Source organism: Porites lutea, chromosome 8, assembly GCF_958299795.1.
Source record: "Porites lutea chromosome 8, jaPorLute2.1, whole genome shotgun sequence".
Taxonomy (NCBI): domain Eukaryota; kingdom Metazoa; phylum Cnidaria; class Anthozoa; order Scleractinia; family Poritidae; genus Porites; species Porites lutea.
Genome location: NC_133208.1, coordinates 2,124,387 through 2,139,197, shown reverse-complemented (window position 1 = coordinate 2,139,197; position 14,811 = coordinate 2,124,387).

The window sequence follows — 14,811 nt, the reverse complement described above, 5'->3', positions numbered from 1 at the left end:
CTAGCAAATGGTGGAATCGGCGAAAAAGGCTTTACCTTTTAGCGAGATTTTCATTTACTAGTATCTTGACACTATGTACTAGTAAATTGTGGAATAGGCAAAAAAGGTTTGACCTTTTAGCGACATTTTCATTTACTAGTATCTTGATACTAATTACTGGTAAATTTTGGAATGGGCGAAAAAGGTTTGACCTTTTAGCGAGATTTTCATTTACTGGTATCTTCACACTATTCACTAGTAAATTGTGAAACGGGGGGAAAAGTCGTGACTTTTTAGCGAGATTCTCATTTATTAGTATTCTAACACTATTTACTAGTAAATGGTGGAATGGGCAAAAAAGGCTTGACCTTTTAGCGACATTTTCATTTACTAGTATCTTGACACTAATTACTAGTAAATGGTGGAAAGGGCCAAAAAGGCTTGACTTGTTAGCGAGATTTTCATTTACTAGTATATAAATTACATTTACTAATAAATGGTAAAACGGGCCAAAAAGGCTTGACTTTTTAGCGAGATTTTCATTTACTAGTATCTTCACACTATTTACTAGTAAATTGTGGAAGAGGCGAAAAAGTCGTGACTTTTTAGCGAAATTCTCATTTACTAGTAAATGGTGGAACGGGCCAAAAAGGCTTGACTTGTTAGCGAGATTTTTATTTACTAGTATCTGTTCACTATTTGCTAGTAAATGGTGGAACGGGCAAAAAGTGCATGAGTCCCCCTCTCCCCCCCCCCCCCCCTCCCCCAACCCGGTGGCAGGAAACAAGAAATGCCCAGTCTGAACTGGGTTAATCTTGTTTTGAGTATATATTCTTTTTAAATTTTGGGTTTTTCATTTATTTACTTAATATTTATTCACTAGAGAACCATACTTTGCTTATATAACAACAAACTTTTATAAGGAACCAAGGCCTGGACAAAAATAGGGGATTTACAAGAGTTCAATGTCCTCCGATGGAATTTCATCGCCCGGAACAACAATATTGTGAGTGCTATCGACATCATCGAAAGAAATTGTATACTGCTTGGTCTGCTTGTTGTAATTTATAATAGTTCCCACGAACCACCCCGCCCAGTTCCCGTCTGGTTTTTACGTTCACTCGTCTATTTATCAGCAAGCCGTTGTCTGTTGAAAAGAAAAACACACAAACCACCATCAAATGAATTAACAAAAATGAATGCCTAACTGCAGATTATGCCTTGTGCCCTCGCGGTAATAGCTACAGTAAATTTTAACAGAACGAAAGTTATCTATTTCCATCGTAACACATTGCTGAGTAATGGATTAGAAGAACTCCATGGCATGGGAAATTGTATACAAATTATCCAATGCACTATAGACATATAGGTGCAGAGCCCAATTATTTTAGCTGACACGCCCAAATTCCCCACTTCTTGATTTTCGACGGTAAAGAAATCCCATTTATATGTCTGCATCGCTACTTTCTCACTCAATACGTTCTTAAATTTAGTTTTATATAAGGACAACCAGTTTCCCTCGTTAGATCACTATAATTGACAGTAAAAAATCCAAATAAACAATTTTACCTTTTCTTGTTGTTTTTTTCGCTTGGTTTTTAAAGCGTCTGGTAGACCTGGAAAAAAAAGCATTGATTTCATTTAGTTTAGGACACATTAGACGCCACTGTGTGCTTTTTTACTGATTTTCTAAATCTTACAATCTTATCATAACAGTAAATTTCATGTCTAATAGTTTTCTTGGAATAAAATGTCCGTTATTGGCAGCAATCCATTTATTTAGCCATTCATGACAATGTCATATTCCCCCGGCTTTCCAGGTAGGTGAATTGTCCATGCATGTGTACTTCGTGCCAAGAAGTTGTAAGCAACAATAAGATAATAAATTTCTTGACTTGTCTTGTGTAAAGGCCGTTTCATCTAATTCCTGAATTCAACTTTACAGTAATCCCAATAGCACTGAAAAGTAACTAATTTTAGCTATAACTACGTACTTTTGACTTCGTCTTTGCAGTAGCATGATCCTATTGCTCCTCATCCATGAGAGTAAAAGCAGTTGTATTCATGCCTAATAAACAGGAAATTGAAATGTTTTAAACTCTAAAATAGATTTAAAAGAAAATGTGACGCCTTTCCTCATTCTCTGTCTGTAGATGAAGCTTTTCTGGCCTTTTCCAACAGAGCAAATGAAGATAATTAAAAATTTCCAGTGATGTTGGCGTGTACAGATGAAAGTGTACAGATTTTTTGTTTTAGCATATCAATGAAAAATTAGTGCTAACGTAAATGCCTCTCTCTGGTCCACCATTCCTTCCAGGCCTTTGCTTTCTTCCAGGAGGAATTAGTTATCAATGGTGCTCCCTCTCTTAATTTTTTATCAGTTATGAAAGCTGCCGCACTGCTGACGTGCTTTTGACCCGCCAAAACGTCGAAAAGCAGGAGAACTTCTTTCTTCTTCTTTACAGCTTCTATTTTCGACGCCAGGTGCTGGAAGGTTGTTATCTCATCTTTATTTGAACACACAGAGTGGCTTACCCTCTTGTATGAACATGACCAATGTACCTGAAAACAAAACAAAACCAAAAAAAAAAAATTGGTTTGTTTGTTTGTTCTTTACGTTTTTTTTTTCGTTTCTTTCTCCGAGGAAAAATACAATTCATTTGTTTATTAATAAATACTAGTGAACTTCTGATTGGAAGTAGACAATTCGATTATGATGGAGCTAACTGCAGATACCCTCGTCCTTCAAAATTTCCTAACGAAAATAATATAACATAATTATATGTTTGTTGGACATTGACCACAATTTTGTACTTATTTTATTTTTGCATTAACATTGTTGTGGCAATGATATATGTTTGGAATGTCTAAAATTAAATTTTATGTTTACACGTTATCTCGGGCGTGTCGGACCGGTGAAGGGAAAACAAATTTGATTTGGGTTTCAATGAAACTAATAAAGTTCACCTTGCACCCACGAAGAATTTTACTCGTCATATCCTTTCCGAGGGGCTCTTCGAGTCCGTTAGCTTCGGCGTCAGAAAAATCAACCGTAATCGCTTCGATCCTTTCTCCATTGTTAAAATCTTCATATTGTTGGTTGACTGAGGAGGAAATTTCACTAAAAACTTTCCCATGGGGTTCGCCATTCTGTTTGTTTAAAAGACATCGTGCTACGGGAGTCCCTGCATGAAGAGAGAGAACGTGAAATGAATTACGCTTATATTTCCAACATTACAGTTATACCTATATGCATTTGTCGCTTGGCCATTCACTTTTTTCACATAGGCCAGAATGCACCGTGTTTACCCCCCCCCCCCCCCCCCCCAACAATTTTGCATACCCATTGTCTTCAATTTTTATTTGGGAGGACTGTAATACCCAGGAGAAATTGAAAACAATGGTCTTGCAAAATTTGGGGGGGGGGGGGGGGGAGGGTAACAAGATACATTATGATCTATGTGAAATGGTGGATTTAACTGTTACAGGGTATATTTTTTTCGAGTGTAAGGTAGTATATTTTTTGTCATAATGGTATGCAAACTAAGAGAATATCAGCCGTATATGTATCTGGTTAGCTATCGTTTCTTGTCAGCAACAACAACAACTTTATTCCAATCTAATAAAAAAGTAACGCAATAATAGTTTTGACACGCATTAAGAAATAACAAATTAATGTCATTTCAATGCAAAAGCACGGTTAGCGCCTTGTACACCCGAAGATGTAGCTATAAGTATACTCACACTGCAATGTGTCGAGATCAAACGTCACTACATTAATCAAGTATGGCATGTAGCTATTCCCAGTAAATGTCAAATCGACGTTTAAATGTTCAGCTGAAGCAAACAAACGGGCCTGGTGGGGATTCATAAAGAAAGCAGCTCGAAAGTCTCCAGAAAATATGAAGGGTGTTTTCCTCATAGGATAGGGAAGCGAGAAACCTTTGATTCTCTCTGCCATTTCTGCATTCGTGGACTCGTCTGTTGAAAATAACAAATAGTTATAGACATATACCAATATTCTGAAAGTCTCTTTTGGAACGAAAATGACAACAACAACAACAACAACAACAAAAAACTTGAACAATGAAATTGACCGGGAGAGGTGGGGCAGTTTGGTTTTAGTTATTTGAATAAAGAAAGAAGTGAATGAATAGATAAGTTTGCTTTTATTAGAAGTTTGTCAAAAATTAACGCATGCTTTTTGTCAGGGCTGATCTTAACAAAGGCATGTACTGCTTCCTTCGGCATCTACTACTTTCGCCTCTACCAGTCTTCCCTGTTGCTGCTTCGTCGTAGGGACCCTTCACGAAAACGTCTATCGGGGTTTTCAGGAAATTATTTCCTTTATCCGAAAGTATGTATTTTCTATATATTCTTGTGACTCCATGAAACCTATTTTCTGTGAACATTAAATCCAAAACTTCCTCTCCAACGGCTTGACGCAAGATTCTGCTCCATTCAGCAATGCTCTTCCCGATCCCTTTTCCGAATGATTGAGACTCGTGAGACAATATCCGCATTCCGCCGTCTTTAGAAGCTGTTGCCGATCCTCTCAGCCAGTTAATTATCTAAAATGGATCGAAAAGTGGATTTAAACATAATAAACGTAAGCAACGTATAAAAATGTTTGCTGGTTTGCCAGTTTTTGTTAGTTTGTTAGTTTGATTTGTTTTTCTTTTTTATGGAGGCATATGACATGAAGCAGGGAGTATCCTTTGTTACTCAGACATAGAAGAAAATTGATAAGAAATTGGGGGTTATCTTTTGTTTGTACTGACAACATATCATAAAAGCCTTAAATTATCGGTTCAAGGGCGCTTAATTAAGACAGCTAGCTACTTGTCCATTTTGTAATTTATAAATGCCTGCCTATCCACATGAATAGACCTTTTTACCGATACGGCGGCCATATTGAATTAATTCGATTTAATGAGTATTATAGGATGCCCAGGGGGGCATGAGCACATTTCGTTTGTATTTTCTAGCGCTTTTCGGGACATTTTTTCCTAAAGGTTTTCTTAGAATAAGATTGTAATGGGAAAAAAGATCCTTGTGCTGTGTTTGGATATAATAATGATCGCCTTTTCCCGAGAAATATACAGTGAAATACCATATTTCTAATACTAAACTAGAAAAAGGCGATCATTATTACATTTCGAGTTCTTTGTTGTCTCGTCGAACTCCGTGGCCAACAAAATGCCTTTGTCGTTACCACCCAACGCCTGAGGAACTGAGTGAGTTTCGACAATACAAAGGAATCCTCTATTTGATGTTTTCTGGGCCTTAAGCAAGGTTATGGCTAAGGGTGGAGAGCGTAGTTACTACAACAAGGAATTACCTACAATGACCTACAATGACCTACAATGATCTACAATGACCTACAATGACCTACAATGATCTACAATGATCTACAATGACCTACAATGAGCTACTATGACCGAACGTGTAACCCCTGTAATGAGCTAAAATGAAGATTTTAGAAAAAGACAAAAAAAAGACCAGGGGACGTGTGTCGTAGTTACTAAAACAAGGAATAACCTACAATGACCTACAAACAGTCTACAATGAGCTACTATGAGCTAAAATGAGTTAAAGTTAAAGTCCTACAATGAGCTACAATATGACAGACACTGATGTTTGTCGTGTGTCACGCTTGGATGTGACACTAGGCTCATAGTATTAAATTGCCAAGCACATTTTGAAAAGGCAAAACAAAGATTGTGCCTGATCTCAGGTAACTTGAGAAACTTGAAAATAGATTATTGCAATCGCGTTTTTACTGGTATAGCACTATTATACCCTGTATTGACGGAAGTCATGAAGGCACTCCCTTATTTTGCCTAGATAGGTATGGGCCGCTGAGCAGGATATGGATTTTACTATTTAGCGTTACAAACAGAGCATCCTGTTGGACCGAAAGCCATTTAAAGGGCCTTATGATGTCTTATACAGGCCAGGGTACTTAAAAAAAATGAACAATTTTTCTTTTGAACAGGGTCAGAATTTGAAGGCCTCCTTTGTTCATCTCTACCCTTACGTCCCTTGAAGATCCCCCCGGATGGACTGTTGGGATGACTGTGTTTGTTCAATTTGTTTGAAAAAAAGACAAGACAAAATAAAACTAATGCGAAAGGTTGCAAGGGATGGTTTGGACAAAAGTCACAGTATCATCATGCATATATTATTACACTGTAAATTTATCTCCAAGCGTAATAATCAGAGATACTGTCATCGTTAAATGGGCTGTCATGCAGTAGACTAAAAGCGTTACGTTTACGCACACATGTCCCCTGATCTTTTTTTTTTTTGTCTTTTTCTAAAATCTTCATTTTAGCTCATTACAGGGATTACACGTTCGGTCATAGTAGCTCATTGTAGGTCATTGTAGATCATTGTAGGTCATTGTAGGTCATTGTAGGTCATTGGGGGGGGGTAATTCTTCCATCGAAGTACCGCGTTGCAGAAATTCTCGCTCAAATGCTGTTTACTTATCCTTTATGTACTGTGTATGGAGGACAGGTTCTTTTCTTTGTTTATTTTTTTTCTTGCTTGTTTGCATTTTGCTATCTTTGGAGGGTAAGAGTTGGTAGCTCTGTTTTGCATCCCTAGCCCTCGACTAAACATCTGTGCCGGGCTTTGTTGAATAAGTTATTGAAAGTATAATAAACGGAATTTTGTACTAGTGCCCGGTCCCCTTTTTCAAACGGTTTTCGCGGAATTTCGTCCAGCCACAGAAATGGTATACCTGTTAGTCTCATCACTATGACGATCACTGCAACTTCCAGAAAGTAATGAAAAGTGGTGCCATTTTGCCAAATAGAATTTTGAGCTAAAAATAGCCTTGATAGGTCACATGACAATTAATGACTGCAACCATATATAATTCAAAGTTATTGAAGTTACACCTAGGTAGTCTGTCCGTAAGTTATTTTACGCTATATTGAAAGCTTAAAAAGTTAAACCACATCCTCTGTTTTTGAGGAATTAAATAGAAGACCCATGCCTTAATTTTCTCGAGTATAAGGCATAATTGACAAAACAATTTCAGGGATAAAGGGTTACGGCTGTCAGGAGCCCAATTTGATGGGCTCCTGCGGCTGTACATTAATTATAACCGATTCACGAATTTTAAACTTAAGCGTTTTTTTTTTTTACCCTGACCAACCAATCTCTTAGGGAAGTGGCAGGGTAAGTTAGCAGAAAAACTCTGAATACCGTAAACGAAAGGTTATCCAGAAATTTTTAGACTTTGTCACCTGCCGCTCTACAGCTTTAAAAATATCTCGCACAATATTTGCTCCTTCGAATAGTAATTTTGCAGAAAAAAAGTCGTTGGGTGCCCCCGTAAATTTGGCTTAGGGGACAGCGTATGGAAGTCCCTGAGATATATCCAAAATTACTCCCTTAAGTTAAATGATCATTGGCATTGGTGGATAGTAATGTTGGGTGCGATGCCAGTTGAGATACTGACAACTACATTAAATTCATTATCCAAATATACAAACAAATGATTGTCTACAACAAGTAATATCTCCCAACACCTTTATTTCTTTGTCAGGTTTGGCTCACTGAGTATTGATCGCCCACTATAATTCTACATGTGAGACTAGCCTACAATTTCAGTAGCTTCACAGCAGCTGTTGGCCAGGCTCATTTCTTCTCTATCTGGCAAACAATAGCTCGGGGATGCGAACAGGGATCGTCATTCCACTTTCCTTTTGCACTTCCGCTGACGTACAAGTGCCCACAGTTCTCTGATCCAGGACCGTTAGGCTCACCCGTATTCCATGCAGAGAAGGTATCGGCCACTGCCGTCCCGTCGAGCCATTCAAAGACGTTGTTGTTGTTGGGTGCTATCATTCCAAGCCGTGGATCATCTTTTCCCTCCATCAGACTCAAAAGGAAAGCGTTCTGCTCGGCTGATTTGATGATTGGTAGGGTTGCTCCGAGTTGATTGCATAGGTATAATCCCCGCACAAATGCTTCCTTTGTTTCGGGGAGTATATAGTAGCACTGATTTCCGTTTTCAACCCAGCCCTTTGGACAAGCTAAACCGAGATACAAAACATAATTTTCCTTGTAAGTCTTTCTAATGAAATAAGGTTTGGAAAACGGCGAACCTTGTCATAAGCATTTTTCACATTTTTCGCAGGTGAGAAACTATCAATTCATTGCATATTACAGCGAATTGTGCTGGAAGATAAGGATATCAGTTGGCTTACATAGTTCTCTGTCCTTGCGATACCTTTTCAAATGTCTTCTGAAAGCTTACCTCAGCTTTCTCCCGCGGCCAGGAGTCTAAATTCAACCTACAAAACACTAATTGCGTACGCTTTGCCTAGTCCCTGTCGGCGTCTTTCCAGGCCCTCTCGGTCAATGCATTTCGCTGACGTCTCAAAATATCGCTCGGACCACGTCCCCCGAAATGCATCAGCCGCGCACAATAACGAGGTCTGGGATCTAGGCAGATGTACGCCCACGAAGATATAGCTATCTTGCTAAGAAACTATGCCATGCTATTTGCTAACTTTTTTAAAAAGCTAAAACGCGTCTTCACATCAATTGAATTCCATAAATAATGGTCCAGGTTCGCTATGCTGCTCTGTGAACGTGTATTCTTATCATTTGTGATACGTCTAGTGTACTCTATTATAACTTCAAACTGGGCCCGAGAATTTTTAAAGTGAAAAGCGTCTTAATTAAGGAAACAATGAAGGGAATAAAAAGCAATATCATTGGTGGCAAATTACTCCTTAATTCTGGCACGAAATTTTAGCGCTAATTTAAAATTTCAGATCTGAAATTACAAAATTGCTATAATACAATGACGTTCAGTACGTATCAGTGCCAAGATGGCGTCAAAGTTTTAAAACCGGTTATGAATGAAGATGTCAGGGCCCTTAAAATATTCCTTCGAAAAGCGAAAAACACCAAAAAAACGCATCGAGAATTCTAATAGGTATTTTTTCAAAAAAAGTTAGAAAATAGTGAATTAAGCCAAATATTTTGGCCTTAAATTTGTTACCCACGATATTAATAGGTATAAAGGCTAAAAAATTCTTAGAATTTGGACAAAACGGGCGTGTATTTCATCCTATTTTCAATCGTCACTATTTGATTTCACAGGCTAATTATTACTAATATAATATAGTATTTAAATTAGGCTAATTATTACTACATACTATTAGGTTAATTATTACTACTATTAGGCTAATTATTACTACGCACTTGGCTCCGGGGTCGGCGTAGGTATCGAGCAGCAGCATCTTTTTTTCTTGTTCTTCTTCCCTTTCCCACAGGAGTGTCCACATTCTTCATAACCGTTTGGGCAGGATTTACCTTTGATGCACATGCCTCCTTGTTTCATACAAGAATTGCCTGTTAAAATATAAATTGATGTCTTATCCCTTTCGCGTACAGTTTGACAGGAGGGGCTGGGGGAGAAGGAGTGGGCCGGGTGGGAAGGAGTGGGCCGGGGGGGGGAAGGAGTAGGCCGGGGGGGAAGGAGTGGGCCGGGTGGGAAGGAGTGGGCCGGGTGGGAAGGAGTGGAGCGGGGGGAAAGGAGTGGGCCGGGGGGGGGAAGGAGTGGGCCGGGGGGGAAGGAGTCGGCCGGTGGGGAAGGAGTGGGCCGGGGCGGATTGGGTTGTTGTACGTTATATATCCCTACTTCCAAGATTTTTTATTCGATTTTTTAAAGCGCTTTCAGGAGACAGAACCCTTCCACTTCACGGAAGCTCTTCAATTATTTATTACTCAGAGACATTTTGGCAATTCATTCCCGGCGATTAAAGTTTCTAATTAGCACAATCTTTTTATGTCTCTCTTTTTTTCTTCACTGACCAAATTTTGAAATTAAAACAGTAAACTGATCCTTACGGGAGGAAGTGCATGGCTTATTAACTCAAATATCCCCCAAAAAGTGATCACGAGTAGATTACGAATAGTCCCCATTTTCCCTCAGGGATAGTAGAGCGAGCGAAACACGAGGGCGCGTGAAAATCACCCCACGCGAGAAAGGCGATACGCGGAAGGGAGAGAGAACGACCGGGGACAAGGCAGCTTGAAAAGTCAAAAATTTGCCCAGTCCTTGAATGAGACGATGTGAAAATAGGACTGTTTAGCCTCCTCTTAGGATATTGAAATAGCTAAAAGTGTAGAACTTACATTGCTGTTAGTTATCGAAAAAAAATGTTTTGTTAGTATTTCGTGCCATTTCCGAACACTTAAACATCAAAATTTCACCGCGGGAGTAGCCCTCGGACCCCTTCTTAGTATGATCACCTTTTTTGCCCCCTCGGATTGCAAGTTCTGCTTCCTGGTCCCTGGCATAACCCACAGCCAGGAGACTAAGAACCACGATAAGCAACAGGCTTTTCATCTTTCACTCTTCTTTGCCAACAGAATGGTATTAATAGAAACTGAAAACCAAAATAAAAAATGTCATATTAAAACCGGCAAAGCTGGTCGCACTTTGTGAAAATTATAATTTGCAAGACATCAACCAACGTTTCAAAGTTTTAAGGTAAATGTGCCTTCAGATTTCACCAAGAAAGATTATTACGATTAGTGCTCTCTGATGAAATTTGTATTATATCGTCTTCATAAACCTACAGAGACATTTTCTGAATGGGTGAAGGCACTAAGAAATGTTTTCAGCAGAGAACTGACCTAAAAAAAGCAGCTCCTCGTTACATAGTACCTTTCAAACCTGGTCTATCACAAAACAAACTGTCTCATCGAACTGAAAACTTCTAAAAAGGTGACTGCGATAAAACGCTCTCACCTGAAACTAAAGTCTTAAAGGGATTGACGATTTTTAGATTAAAATCTTGATTACGTCTCATGGAAACCAAGAATCAAGGATTTTTACCAAGGAAAAAGAACAACCAATGCATTGATCGCGAACGGGTTAAAACGTTCTAAAATGTGTTTTTCACAGGACAATGCCTTAGCAAAATTAATCTTAATTCTTAACTCAAGAAAAAGGCAAGCCTAACAGTAGAATTCAGTGTTGGGAGCTAAAAATATCATCGTTCACGTACGAAAAACTAAACATTATACACCTTTTAAAAATAATTTAACAGCCTTAAGAACAATCGACCATACTTAACAAAGGTGGTAAATGTCGAGCAGAAAAATCAAGTAAAATTAGTTCATTGACGTGGTCACGAAATTATATTTCTTTCTTTTTTATATGCTCAGAGAAAAAACGACGATAAAGTTTTACGAAACCTTGGCCAATTTGTTTTAGGGTGGCGACAAATAATTATATTAAATAAAGAACATGAAAATCTCAAGTAGCACTTAAAAATCTAGTATACCGATTCACTTACCCGATGAGTTAATGCTGAAGGGGATACCACAAGCTTACGACTTGTTAAAGTAACTGTTTCCTTGCCTGTATTTATATGGTCAGACAAATCCAATAACCTCTATTCAAGAATTTTGCTAAGAAACTTTTATACCTCAGTAACAATTTAAATTGAAGGATCAAATTTATACAGAAACCAATTATTGTCGAAAATTCGTCCAAAGACCTGATTAATCTTTGATTAATTAACATTTAAATTACCACTAACATTTCATTACCATGATCTCCTCTAGCGTAAAAACAATTCGTGACATTGCTCAGAAACTCTTCGGTTTAAAAAAGGAACTTGTTTTTGTCAGAGAGCAATTTCTCTGGATGGTTCATCTATAACTATCTCCTTTCCTTTGTCACAATCGGAATGGCATCAAAGTGGTGAATCTAAAATTTGGCCATTATTTTTTATAAAAAAAATTGTTACAAACCGAGCTCTAATAACATCTAAAAGATAATTTTCTTACGAAAGTCTTGTTAAAAACCTTATACTAGAAGCCACTATAAATATACAACTTTCTTAATAAATGACGCTGTTTCATTTTTTAATAGTTTCAGTGCAGTATTCTGTCTGATTGTAAACCAGTAAATTCCCACTACGGCGGATTTCGTTTAATTATTAATAGTTCGCCATACGATTCGTAGGTTCCGGCCCTTCTGTAAAACGTTATTATAAACTTACATGTAAACTTAAATTTTGAACAATTTTTTTTGAAGCAGTAAGTCAATGGTTTAGTCAAAGTGTATCATACCCGTGTGAACCGATTGTGCTCATTAAAAGCTAGAAAATTGCTTTGTTACTGGAATGCCAAAAAATTGCTACCTACATTTCTAGATTTTTTTATATAAACGTTAATTAGGAGCTTTATTTTTCGTTCTTCACAATAATTGCTAACGTCAATCAAGAAAAATAGCTCGGATAAATAAATTTTATCGCAAATATGTGCGCAATTTAAGGGTACCCAATCTTACTAAGACCAGAACAACAGGATTATTCCTCTGGGGTTTGATTGGGGTTGACCCATCTGTTAATTCCCGAGCTTCTTGTTTGTGTCTACTGACTCACAGATGTCGTCCATGTACGTGTTCTTTTCTAGAACTTCAGCTGCTTTTGGGTATTCTACCTTGTTCTCGTTGGCTGTTTTCCTCAGGGCTATTTGTGCCATGGCGGGCACAAAACAAACTGTCTCATCGAACTGAAAACTTCTAAAAAGTTGACTGCGATAAAACGCTCTCACCTGAAACTAAAGTCTTAGAGGGATTGACGATTTTTAGATTAAAATCTTGATTACGTCTCATGGAAACCAAGAATCAAGGATTTTTACCAAGGAAAAAGAACAACCAATGCATTGATCGCAAACGGGTTAAAACGTTCTAAAATGTGTTTTTCACAGGACAATGCCTTAGCAAAATTAATCTTAATTCTTAACTCAAGACAAAGGCAAGCCTATTAGTGGAATTCAGTGTTGGGAGCTAAAAATATCATCGTTCACGTACGAAAAACTAAACATTATACATCTTTTAAAATTAATTTAATAGCCTAGAGAACAACCGACCATACCACTTTAAAAAAATGGCAAATATCGAGCAGAAAAATCAAGTAAAATTAGTTCACTGACGTGGTCACAAATTTATATTTCTTTCTTTTTTATATTCTCAGAGAAAAAACGACGATGAAGTTTTACGAAACCTTGGCCATTTTGTTTTAGGGTGGCGACAAATAATTATATTAAATCAAGAACATATGAAAATCTCAAGTAGCACTTAAAAATCTAGTATGCCGATTCACTTACCCGATGAGTTAACGCTGAAGGAGATACCACAAGCTTATGACTTGTTAAAGTACCTGTTTTCTTGCCTATATTTATATGGTCATTTAACAAATCTACACGAGGAGCCGCAAGCAGTAAATTTTCTGTCCCGTAATTTAATCAGTTAAATCATCAAATTTGATGGTTACATTAATAATAATCACTGCATTTGCTCTCTGTAACCTCGTGGGTAGAACATACCTGAACGTTACGTTAATAATAATCATTGCATTTTCTCTTTGTAACCTCGTGGGTAGAACATACCTGATGGTTACATTAATAATAATCACTGCATTTGCTGTCCGTAAATTCGTGGGTAGAGTATAACTGCATGGTTACGTTAATAATAATCATTGCATTTTCTCTTTGTAACCTCGTGGGAAAAAAAAATTAATGCCTCTCTCCTGGAAATTTTGCCCTGTCCTTTGAGCATAGTGATCTTTGGGTAGCGAATTCACGAAAACAGGTAAAACGCTTTTTTTAACAACAGCATTTATATTATTTGGCTTTTTGAGTGAGGTTAAACATTAATGGAATAGAATATAAAAAAAGCTGATAAAGCGGACAAAGTTTTCTTTACAAAATGCGCTTTGTATAATGTCAAGGAGTGAAATAAGCTGTTAGCCCGAAGAAAACCTGTTCCTGCATGAAAAGCAGTTCTGATTCCCTTTTCTTAACTAGAAGAGATGCATATCCCTGTGAACCAGTTTCTTAACCAGGAGCGATTCCCACTCACTTCTGATACTTTATGGACACGAGTTCCTATTTCAATATATGTCTAACTCAAGCTTAGCCGCGTGATAGCTCTTCATTAGCGAAAAGGTCCAAGTGATATTTTGATTAACGTGTTGTTTTGGATCCTGAGGTTTTTTAACACCTTTTCTCTAGCTTAACTGGCGAAGATATTCTAGGAATTTGCCCTTCAATTCCAAATTCTTTGATGTGCCGCCAGATGCCGTGCAAAAATATCACCGCTTGCGGCTCCTCGTGCTCTATTCAAGAATTTTGCTAAGAAACGTTTATACTTCAGTAACAATTTAAATTGAAGGATCAAATTTATACAGAAACCAATTATTGTCGAAAATTCGTCCAAAGACCTGAATAATCTTTGATTAATTACACCTAATTAATCTTTGATGAATTCTCATAATAGAAGAAACCTCAAAAATATCATTTTAATTCCGTTAAGTAAGAAACAACCGTCTGATCTGGAAATCGGACAGGAAGTCGTCTTTCTAATATAGCTTGTTTCTCTATAAAAAAAAAAAGATCAGAATTTGTTATAGATGAGACATTTCCCTTCAGCAAATGGGGCAAAACAAGTGTAAGTCAGAAAGCCGTGGATATCAAAAATTAACATTTAAATTACCACTAACATTTCATTACCATGATCTCCTCTAGCGTAAAAACAATTCGTGACATTGCTCAGAAACTCTTCGGTTCAAAAAAGGAACTTGTTTTTGTCAGAGAGCAATTTCTCTGGATGGCTTATCTATAAATATCTCCTTTCCTTTGTCACAATCGGAATGGCATCAAAGTGGTGAATCTAAAATTTGGCCATTATTTTTTATAAAAAATTTGTTACGAACCGAGCTCTAATAACATCTAAAAGATAATTTTCTTACCGAACGTCTTGTTAAAAACCTTATACTAGAA